We start from the raw sequence: 12240 nt of genomic DNA on the forward strand, positions 1-12240 counted from the left end.
GCCATCATCTAATGAATGACACGGCTCTCAGAAGCGTCTGTACACCTAAGAACACATTCTCCTCCGCTTCCCAAGTGAATTAGTGGCAGGTCATAAAATCTTCTATAGCCGGGTCTCAATTTTTGTTCAACCTGGATTCACAAGAAGGCAGAAGAATAATGCAAAGAACATTTTGTAATGCGTGCTCACAAAGGAAGTGGTGTATCTAAATTAATTAGGCAAGTCTTGCGTAAAGATGCAATGTAATTATAGATTTGAGACAGTTAATTAGGGAGCTACTTGGAAATTTCAGTGAATACAGTATTAAGGTAATTATACATAAATACTATAACCATTAAGAGAGCATGCATAATGAAAGTAATAACTAATTATGTAAATAATAGAATACTTGTTTTCCCCCCCCCCTAATATTCCCGACACCTAACAATACTTTTTTTTTGCCCCCCTCCTTCACGTTGAGATGTAAATGGTGTCTCCTATCAGCTTAAACATTTAATTTCAGGCATTACAGTGAAGAACTGGTGAACTTTGCGATCTTTTTCATTATCCGACTGTATGTTACAGAAGAGAGCGTCTGAGTCAGGCGCTTCGCCTTGTGTGGGAAGACGGGAATCAGACGAGCCGCTAATAGCAGGGGTCGTTGTTGCGCCGTGCTTCAATTCTGAACATTTCCATGACTGTGAGGAGGCTGACACTGAAACATGCGACATGAAATGGTAACAGCTCTTAAACGGTACCAGAAGTGGGTAAAAAAAAAAAGTTAGATACTTACCTCAGTAGTAAGAGGTCTCTGGATGGTTTACAGCATGCGTATGAGCGTAATCGTCGCCGGGAGACTTGGGCGCAGGATGCAGTAGATATACGGCTTACCCTGCTCCTGCATAAGTCCCAGCGGCGGTAATTACTATTCCCCCTCCAGGTCCACATGGATAGTGGGGAATGATGTAATTCAGCTTCCAGCTATTGCTGGCGGCCGAATTACAGTGTTATAAAAGTAACTTCAGCTCCGTCTTCTGACGGCGCCGAAGTTACTCACTGTGCACCGCTATAGCCGTAATTACGGTTTATGGTGGCGCTGGGTGCGCCCAAGTCTCCTGCGCTGGATTTGACGTGATCGTACAGCATACATGTCAAACTCCAGCCCGCAGGTGAAATCTGGCATGCAGAACCATTAAATATGGCCCCCAAGTGGTTTCCCTACTTTGCATTATGTTTGGCCCACTGTAGACCATCACAGAAGCTACATTAGAGTTGTAGTCGTAGAAAACCAGGGAAGCCATATGGAAGAGGGAGATACCAGGGAACTGTATAGGGGACGGAGAGGGCCACTAGACATCAGAGAACTGTATATAGGAGGGGGGAGCCACTATACACCAGTGAACTGCATGGAGAGGGAAAAGGGCCACTAGACACCAAGGACATGACATAACAAACGTTTTTTAGGTGATACCTTTAATGACCAACTGTACAAGATTTCTATGCAAGCTTTCAAAAGTTATGTTTCTTCTTCAGGCATGTTACAGAACTGGATCAGAACCATCAGGTAATGTTCTGACCCAGTTCTGAAACATGCCTGAAGAAGAAACTTAAAGTTTCGAAAGCTTGCAAAGAAATCTTGTACAGTTGGTCATTAAAGGTATCATCTAAACAAATGTTGTTGTTATGTCTTTGGATTCTCTCCACGACTAATACCAAACCACGCTCAACTAGACAACAGGGAACTGTATGGTTGAGGGAGGGGGTCACTAGACACCAGGGAACTGTATGGGGGAGGGAGGGAGCACATCAAAGCAATCAAACGAGGAGACAGCCACATCTGGATCAAAATAAACAGCTCCATCCTCACCTCTCAGTCTGACATGTACCTGTGTGCAGCATATATCCCCCCAACAGAGTCCCCTTACTACAAACCTGATATTTATGAGGTCCTACAAAGAGAAGCCAGCCACTTCCAGTCTCAGGGCAGAGTGCTCATCTATGGAGACCTCAACGCTAGAACAGGCACAGAGAAGGACTATCTGACCTCTGAGGGAAACGCATACATACTTGGAGGAGAGAGCTACTACCAGGAACCAATGCAGACAGCAAGAAACAGCTATGACAAGACAGTAAACAAAAGCGGGAAAGCCCTGTTGAACCTGTGTCGGAGCCTTGGCCTATACATAATGAATGGGCGAACCAGGGGTGACTCTCTTGGGAGATTCACTATAAACTCACACGTAGGCAGCAGTGTGGTAGATTATGCTGTCACAGACACAGATCCCATAAACATCAATGCCCTCATAGTCACCCCTGAAACACACCTGTCAGACCACAGCCAAATCCTGCTGTACCTGAAATCCACCGACAAACCAACCACACAGCAGCCTCATCAGACCGGTCTCTACAAGCTGCCACCACCCCTCAAATGGCCCAAACAGTCTGCCACCGAATACACCAACATGACCAAAACTGCCAAAATCCAAGAACTGCTGACAAACTTTTATAACAACCCATATGAACCAAACCAACAAGGTGTCAGCCATGCAGTGAAGGACTTCAGTAACATCCTACATACCATGGCAGTACAAGCAGGCCTCAAGCAGACCAACTTCAAGAGATCCACAAATAAACAGTCCCAAAAATGGTTTGACAGTGAATGCAAGGCTCTACGTAATTCGCTAAGGGCAGCCTCTAACCAAAAACACAGAGACCCCAACAACCGAGACCTAAGGGAAACCCATGACCACCTACAGAAACAATACAAAGACACCCTCAGGCAGAAAAAACAGAGCCACATCTCCCACAAACTCCAACAGCTGGAGGACTCCCTCCAAGACAACTCATTCTGGGAGACCTGGAACCATATCGGTGCAAAGCCTAAAAAAAGCCCTCTTCATATCCAAAATGGCCACATCTGGCTCCACTACTTCAGGAACCTCTACAAAGACATCCCAGAAAATGCCCAAACCCTGGAGCAGAAACAAATAGCCGCAAAACTGAAGGACATGGAGGAGACAATCAAGGACTTTCAAAACCCTCTGGATACACCAATCACGGTGCAGGAAATTAGAGAAAGAACAAAGCTGATAAAATGTAAGAAGGCTAGCGGTACCGATGGCATCCTGCCAGAGATGATCAAATACAGCCCCCCGGACATACATGAGGCACTCGCAAGACTATTCAACCTTATCCTGAGGGCGGGCTCCTTTCCTCAGGCCTGGAGTGAAGGCCTCATAACACCCATCTACAAGAATGGAGACAGATATGATCCAGCAAACTACAGAGGAATCTGTGTCAGCAGCACACTGGGGAAACTGTTTAACAGCATCATCAATAAGAGGATCCTCTCCTTCCTCACACAGCAGGACGTACTCAGCAAAAGCCAAGCCGGGTTCATGCCAAACCACCGCACAACCGACCACATCTACACACTGCACAGCCTCATCAAGACCCATGTCCACAACTCACGTGGCAAAATACACGCTTGCTTTGTTGATTTTAAGAAGGCGTTTGACTCAGTGTGGCACCCAGACCTTTTCCTAAAACTCCTAGAGAGTGGAATAGGAGGAAAAACCTATGATGTCATCAAGAGTTCATATACTGGGAACCAATGCAGTGTGAAAGTAGATGGGAAGAGAAGTGCGTTCTTCAAGCAGGGTCGAGGAGTCAGGCAGGGCTGCAGTCTGAGCCCAACACTCTTTAACATATACATTAACCAACTGGCTGTAGCCCTGGAATCCTCCCCAGCTCCAGGCCTCCTCCTGCATGACCGTGAGGTGAAGTTACTGCTGTATGCAGATGACCTTGTGCTGCTCTCCCCAACAGAGAAAGGACTACAGGACAGCCTGTCAGTATTGGAGACTTTCTGTACCACATGGGCACTGCCCATCAACCCAAAGAAGACAAAAGTGATGGTGTTCCAGAGGAAGAATGGAAATTAAACCCCCACCTCCTCATTTATATTAAATGGCTCCCCACTGGTGTCCACTAACAGCTACACCTACCTGGGGCTGGAGATCAACCAATCAGGAAGCTTTAAACCAGCAGTACAGGCCCTGAAAGACAAAGCCTGCAGAACATTTTATGCCATCAGAAGACAGCTTTACCACCTAAAACCACCAGTGAGAGTGTGGGCAAAGATATTCGACAGCATCATCACCCCAATCCTGCTCTATAGCAGTGAGGTATGGGGCCCGGTCACCTACCCTGACCAATCAAAATGGGACTCCAGCCCAACAGAAATCTTCCATCTAGAGTTCTGCAAGTATCTCCTCCAAGTACATCGAAGCACTTCAAACTCAGCTTGCCGGGCAGAGCTAGGCAGGTTCCCACTATGGCTTACTATCCAGCAGAGGGCACTCTCATACTGGGCGCATATACAGAGCAGCAACCCCAGCACTTACCACCATAAAGCCTCACTGAGCCAGGGGGGCGAGGCCATACCACGCGCTCTCAAGCAAAGCATCAGCAGCCAGCCCAGCCAAGGCCACCAACACAGGCTGACAAAAGCCCAAATAAAACAGACTATAGAAAGCTGCAAGGAACAATACATAGAGGAATGGAGAAGTGACATAAAGAATTCCAAGAAACTCGCTGTCTATCAATCACTACAGAGGGAGTACACAATGGCTCCATATCTGGGGAGGCTACATCACCACAAAGACAGACAGGTCTTGAGTTTGTACCGTCTGAGTGCCCACAGCCTGGAGATAGAGACAGGACGACACAGACAGACATGGAAGCCCCGGGAGGAGAGACTGTGCAGACAATGCGACCAGGAGGTCTTGGAGGATGAGGCCCACTTCCTGCTACACTGCAGCAAATACGCACCTGTGAGGACCGCCCACTTCCAGAGACTCTCCGCCCACATCCAGGATTTTACCTCCACAGATGAGGAGCGGAAACTCTACATCCTACTGGGGGAGGAGGAAACAACCGTGCAAATAGCTGCCCGATATGTCACAGCCTGCCACCAACTGAGAGGAACATGATACCACATGGACTGTATTCCCCCCCAATACCCCCCATGGACTGTATATCCCAGTCCCCCATGCTGTCCCTTACATCATCCACACACCTATGGACTATATACCCCAACTCCCTATATCCTTCCCTTATTCCCACAAACCCCCCCCCCCCCCCCATGTTAATGTTTTGTTTTGTTTTGCTTTGGCAATGCTAAATGTATTTGGTCCTGCCAATAAAGCTTTTTTGGATTTGGATTTGGAATGCAACAGGGGAGGGCCATTAGACACCAGAGAACTGTACATGGGACAATGGGGGGGGGGGGGGGGAGGGGGGGCACTAGACACCAGGGAACTGTATAAGGGAGGGTGGGGAGCTACTGGACAGCAGGGAACTGTATAGAAAAGGGAGGATGACCACAAGACGCCAGGGAACTGTATGGGGAGGATTAAGAGACACTAGACCCCAGGGAACTTAATGAGGGAGGGAGGTGGCCACTAGGCATTGAGGTTGACCTGCAAATTGGTTCTAGTGTTCAGTTTAATCCCAGTTTGTATTTGAGTTTTACATCCCTGGTTTAGAGGCTTTCTGAATCCTCCTATAGACCACTGTTCAAACGCGGGTTTCTCTATACCCAGATTTGTATTTTTTTAACTGCCCAAGGCAGCTGCCCCCTGACGAAATGCATCTCAACCAAGCCCCCAAACTTACACACAATTTTACCCCAGCAAAAATAAAGTCTTAGGCCCGGTTCACATTAGCGTTTTTTTACGGAACCAGACATACGGATCAGGCCAGCTGGATGCGGTGAAAACGGTCCGTGTGTGCTGTAAAACATCAGTTTTCATTGGTTCCTATATGCTGCAAAACCTTCCGTTTCCATTCCACAGAGCGAAACGGTCCGGAAAATTGGGTCCTGCAGCATTTTTTCGTCCGCTCAGGCTCAGCGGAACGTACCACGGAACTGTACGGCCGGTTCTGTTGGCAAATGCTAATGTGAACCAGGCCTTAAAGTGAACCTGAAGCAAAATAAAAAATGGATACCTTAAAAGATTCCCCTGGCGCCCATTGTTGTAGCGCTGGGGCTCTCTGAACATATTCAGATCCCACCACTGCTGTCCGGGAGTCCCTTCTTCCTCTGGGCTGCACTCCCATCTGTGTACAAACGCAACTGAACTGGTCATACATGAGTATGATCTGCACATGCCCAGTAGCACAAAGCCACTTGTGGACCCATTATTGTTGTAACAGGCCAAATGTTTGAGTACTAGGCTACCCCTTGTTTCCCGCCACCCTCGACATGGGCCATTGGGGCCTTACTTCAACCGGCCCAGTCTATACCTATAGTAATCATGCCAGTGGGCATGCGCAGCAGAGGGCTTACGTCCCTGTTGCCATGGTGATGTGTATACAGTTGATCCTCCGGGCAGCGGAAGTGTCAGACCCGTCTTCAGCTTCTGTTGGGTTTCAGCAACATCAGCAATTTCCCAGACAGGAGAAATATCGACCAACAGCTTGTACAATTAGCTAGCTGACTTGGGGGTTTATTCACTTTGTAGGACGAGATCCCCGCACTTTGGCTCAATAGGCTGTTGTCAAGTGACAGGCAGCTTATTGGGCCAATCAAAGTGCAAGGATCTCACCCTACAAAGTCACTGGACCTGACAGGGTCCAGAGTGGGGCAATTGGAGCAGCTGTTAGTTTTGGGGTAGCGCGAGTTAGTTAGTAGTGCATGTTACAGCAGTAGCGTGCCTACTTTGAAAAATGTACTTGCTCTGCCACACTAAGCTGCGCTGCTTGAGCAGTGTAGCTTAGTGAATCAACCCCTACTGATTTGCCTGTGAGACAGATGTTGCCATCAAAAGAGCCACATCTGGCTCCCGAGCCACAGGTTCCCTACCCCTGGCCTAACACAAGTATGCCCAGTTACTGCATTATTGATGAAGGTCTCATCAGAGCCCATGTCTGAACACAAGACAGGCAGGCTTCAATCACTGCTAGGAGAAGACACTTTATTTATTATGTGTGAGAGGAAAACAGAAGCAGCTTGATTAATTTCACTGTCAGATTCTGACAACTGAACTCAGTAAAAATGATTATTCAGGTATTGGCCAGTACTACACATTTGTCATTGCTTTCACTTTCCTCATTTATAGCAATAAGGATTCATTTATACCCAGGATAAAGATTCTAAAATAAGACAATGAACAGGGGGATATTACAGTGTCAGACAGCTCATTAGGAGCTCAGTGAGAGTCAGTGGTGTGGATTGTGTAGCCGTAGCGGACAGGGCCGGATTTGTACTTCTTACCGCCCAAGGCCGACTATTACCAGCCGCCCCAACCGAAACCGTATCCTACCACCTCTCTCCACACACAACCATCCAAAAAATTTTGGGCCGATGGTGTCCACTATTGGGGCTAGTGCCGAGGTCTCCATGGCAACGTGAAGTGAATCAATCATGTCACACGGGGGAACTGGTCAATCAAGCGATCTACAGGTGATGGGCGTGGTGGGAGCTGTCCACCACACACACATAGTCAAAAGTGGCTCACAATTGGACATTGGGTGGGGTCAGCAACACGTAAAAGTGAGTCCTGTACCCACTGCTTTCTCCAGGGTAAAAGCGCTGGCCAATCAATAATTAAGAAATGGGTACTGTGAGACGCTGCCTTCTGTATTCTGTACTATTTGCTGGTGCTGCCCCTGATCTTTTCATCCCCCACACCAAGTGTGTGAGACCCGGCCTTCTGTAACTGCCTGGAGCTGCTGCTATGTTATTGGACAAGGTCTGGCTTTTTGCTAGTCACACACTGTTCACAAACGTTTGGTTAACGGACTGCAGCTTCCTGTAGCACAGCACAGGCAGATGCCAGCTGGTACTAATAGTGCAGTTATCCTGACCACTTTCATTTGTTTGGACACTTGCAAATAATGCCCTGCAAATAATGCCCACTGTGTGCAGTCCGCCCCTTGTTTATCTGGTGCCCTAGGCCATGGCCTATGTGGCCTTGCCAGAAATCCGGCCATGGTAGCGGAATGTTCAGATACTCTTCTCTGCCCTTCAAAACTATTGCTTGTGACATTCTTGACTCCTACCCTATGGCCTCATTTCCACTGGATTATTATTATTATGCATTTATATGAAATCCTCCACAGCGCTTTATGGAGTACATAGTCATGTCTTGACTGTCCTCAGAGGAGCTCACAATCTAATCCTACCATAGTCATAGTCTAATGTCCTACCATATTATTATTATGTATTTACTGTATATATATATATATATATATATATATATATATATATATATATATATATATACATGTCCAGTTTTAAGTTAAGGTTTAATAAGGGTCCTGATCTGGTCGAAGTGACAGAATCACTGAAGTAAAGAAATTAATTTCCATCTATGCAAAGCCTAGCATAAGCGGTTTTGTTACACGTTTGTCTGATTATTGCTCCCCTTTGTGCTTGGCTGCGGTTTGCCGCTTGCTGTGTTCCGGCCTTGCTTTGTTTCGCGGAGTCTGACAACGAGACGCCTGTCTTCCGAAGACGCTGCTTATTCTCCCTGACACCTTTGAACTCTTATCAGGTATCTCCAATTATCTGCACTTCTTTCATTAAACGTTTGGCGCCTATAAATAACTCGAGGTTGTAATTCCCTACAAGAAGGGCTGAAGAACTGAGTGTGACAATTTTAGCCTGGAGGTCATAGAGAGAGAGAGAGAGATAAGTACTGATCCTCGTTTCCCTCCAGGTGGCAAATATGAGGGAGCACTTACAGAGAGATAAGATACGATTCTTCCGTCTGATTGGAGGGCAGGACTGAGTAACCACTACTGTCTAGTTTCAAGGAAAACTTAAAGGGGACCTGAACTCAGAACTTCCTGTCTGCTCCAAAAGGTAAGCAACAGCATAATAACCTTTAAAGAAAAACATTTATTTGTTACAGCTGATACAAATCCTACAATAAACCTGCAGTGTGTCTACTTCCTGCTTTCATGGAAGCAGACATGTTAACATCCTGTGCTTTCAAATGAGCTTATCTGCCATGCAGGGCGACACCGTGGTGAGCACAAATTACAGTGGTGATGATGGGGAGTTAGACAGTCTAAACTCTGTAAATACATAAAGGGCGCATTTCTCTATGTTTTCCTTCTGTTCTGTGCAAGAGGTCAGGTCCACTTTAAAATGGGGCTGACCTCTTGCACACGATAGAAGGAAAACAGAGAGAAATGCACCCTGTGTTTATTTAGAGTGTTTAGCCCAGGCATGGGCGAACTTGGCCCTCCAGCTGTTAAGGAACTACAAGTCCCACAATGCATTGCAGGAGTCTTACAGCCACAGTCATGACTCATAAAAGCAAATGCATTGTGGGACTTGTAGTTCCTTAACAGCTGGAGGGCCAAGTTTGCCCATGCCTGGTTTAGCCTGTCTAATTACAGGAAGGATACTGCAGTTTTGGACTGAGCAGGTGCAGAGACGACCAACAAGTTAGAGGGATGGAAGGTCTCACTTACCAGGAAAGGTTAGATAAACTGGGTTTATTTAGTCTAGAGAAAAGGCGCCTTAGAGGGGATCTAATTAACATGTATAGAGACATCAGAGGGCAATATAAAAGCTTGACAGATGAGCGTTTTGTTTTTAGGCTTTTAGAGAGGACCTGATCTGCGCATGGAGGAAAAAAGTTATAGCCATTTATTTTAGGAAAAGGTTCTTTACAGTAAGAGTGATTACAATGTGAAATGTACTGCCACAGGAAGTAGTTATGGCAAATTCTATATCTACGTTTAAGTAGGGCTTAGATGCTTTCCTTGTGTTGAAAGACATATTAAGCGGTTCATCAGCACCAGGAAACATTAAAAGATCCCCCCATCACCACCAGACTCACCGGATCCAAAGGACAACAGACCCGACTGCGCATCTGGGGTATAGGCCACCCCACAGTCTCTCAGTACAGCTGCTGGGCACTTGGGCAATCTGCTTCCTTGACCTCCTTGGCAAACGGCATCCAAGGTTAACAAGGTTCCCGCAAGCCTCTGCCAGGTTAACCGCTGCACTAGTGGGGCGGAGCTTTGAAGCAACGTGACTGTACGCGGTAACCTCACTGGGTGCGGTGATGCATGCATTAAGCATGGCTGACTGAGCCATGGTCCCACCTACTAGATCATCGGCTCCAGTAGAAAAACAAGTTGTCATACTTCTTCCCCATAGGCTGAAGATCGGGGCCGCAGCAGCATCGAGCTTGGGGGAAGAAGAGGATAAGGGAGGGCATTGGAGGACACAGGGGACAGCACGGCATGGAGCTAGAGGTAAGAGGAGGATGCAGGGAGACATCGGAGGACACAGGGGACATTAGGAGAACATAGGGCTAAATGGGACGCAGGAATTTAAGTGACAGAGGAGGACACAGGTACAGAGAGGGACAGAGGGATACAGAGGGGGACAGTAAAAGTACAAGGGGGAGACATGGGCACACAAGAGGTGGATCCAGCAGAGGAAGAGGCGGCACAGTGGGGAAGACAGGAGGACACACAGCACAGGAACTTGTGTGTTCATAGAAATATAAGACATCCCCTGAAAATAAGCCCTAGCACAACATTTGGAGCAAAAATTAATATAAGACCCTGTCTTATTTTCGGGGAAACGTGGTAACTGTTTTGAGGCTCCAGCAACATACAGTGAGCAGGATAGGATCTGTAAAAAACAAGATAATCCTAATCCAAAACTTCCTGTCTGTATAATACAAGCTCTAGTCTGCAGTAATGCTTAGCTACTAAGATACGGAATTGCACACACAGTATTTCTCTCCCTCCTGCCTCTTCCCCCTCACCCTGTTTGTAGAGTCCTCAGACACAGGCTGGGGGCTGGAATGATTTTTCTGTGATCTGTCCATACAGGAGCAGCTTGCTAGCAAGTAAGGGTTAAAGCACACCAGCCAACTAGCCAAGTACATCTGTAGGTAAATGTCCTTCCATAATAGCACCATCATTTGGACAATCTGCTCTGCTCAAAAGCCTCTGAATTCTGTTTGAGATGTTAACATTTGGTTCCTGATCATTGCTGAAGTAGTTAGCCTTAATTTTATTTTTAAGTTAGGCAAAAAATATCTAAAGCTCCCCATACAAACATTGATTTTGATCACCCAAATGTACCCCACCAGCCAGCCATTGTGCCCCCCTCAAAAATTTGAAGTTGAAGCCCCGTATTGGTCATGAGACCCGACACAGGTCAGGTGACTAACTGGGAGTCGTACATGGAGGAAGCTGGGAAGTCGCTTGGAGCTAGAGGAAGGCTAGAAGACGGAGCTAGGGGCTTGGTAAGTATTTTATTCTTCACAGAGGGGGGTGGGGGAGGTTTGTGCTTCTTCGTCTGGTTGCCCAATTAAGCGGCAAGCACATGTATCCGGCACCAGACAATCCCTGCCTGTGTCAGATACTGGGGACTCTGCTTTATTCTGTTTTTCAGCATTATTATTCAGACTGAGCACACAAATATTTCTCCTTCTTCCTCTCCCCCCCCCCCCCCCTTTCCTTTGTGCTGCGTATATATTTAGGACGTCCTTCTAAGCTGTTGACATTGCTATTAGTCATTAGAACTTGAACAAGACCAGCGCAAGGCCAAATGCCAATCCGTTTCTTCCACTTCAACTCCTACTTGAGGCATCTGTGTCTTATCTCCTGCTTGTTCCACTCACCCGGAGCGGAGGCGAGATGACTTCCAAGGGCCTCCCGGACTTCCAAGCAGCGGCCGGTTGGAGCTTCAGACATCATTTGGCACCTTCCGGAGCGATATCCTGGTGGTGCGCGAAGCTGCCAGGACTTCTTTAGTTGCTATCTAATTAGATGTAATTGTTTAAGGCTTCATTCATGCTAGACATGGCAGAATAGGCATGTAGATAATGTGTGCCACGTCACGGGCATCTGCCGGCAATTTGCACAAGCATTCTTTTTTTTGAAGGATGTTAGTGATTTTTTTTTTAAATTGTTAATTTATTTATTTATTTTTAAATATGTTTAACTCTGAAAATAGGTTTGATTGGAAAAAAAATGCACTTTTTAATCAGAAAAAAATGTGAAATGGAAGGAAGCAAACACACCTGCAACTTACATTGCCAAAAAATTGTTTGTAATCATTTTGGGCACCTTTCCAAAGTAAAGGAGTCCTCCGATGTTGGCAGAGTTATTAAAGCAGCAGGGACAGCCATAGAGGGAAAAAAAAACACCTATATAAGTAGATAAATACTTGTTCTACTTACATAACATATGTATTGTACTGTCCACATTTTGTTT

This window comes from Hyperolius riggenbachi, chromosome 4 (genome assembly GCF_040937935.1).
Source record: "Hyperolius riggenbachi isolate aHypRig1 chromosome 4, aHypRig1.pri, whole genome shotgun sequence".
NCBI classification, from domain to species: domain Eukaryota; kingdom Metazoa; phylum Chordata; class Amphibia; order Anura; family Hyperoliidae; genus Hyperolius; species Hyperolius riggenbachi.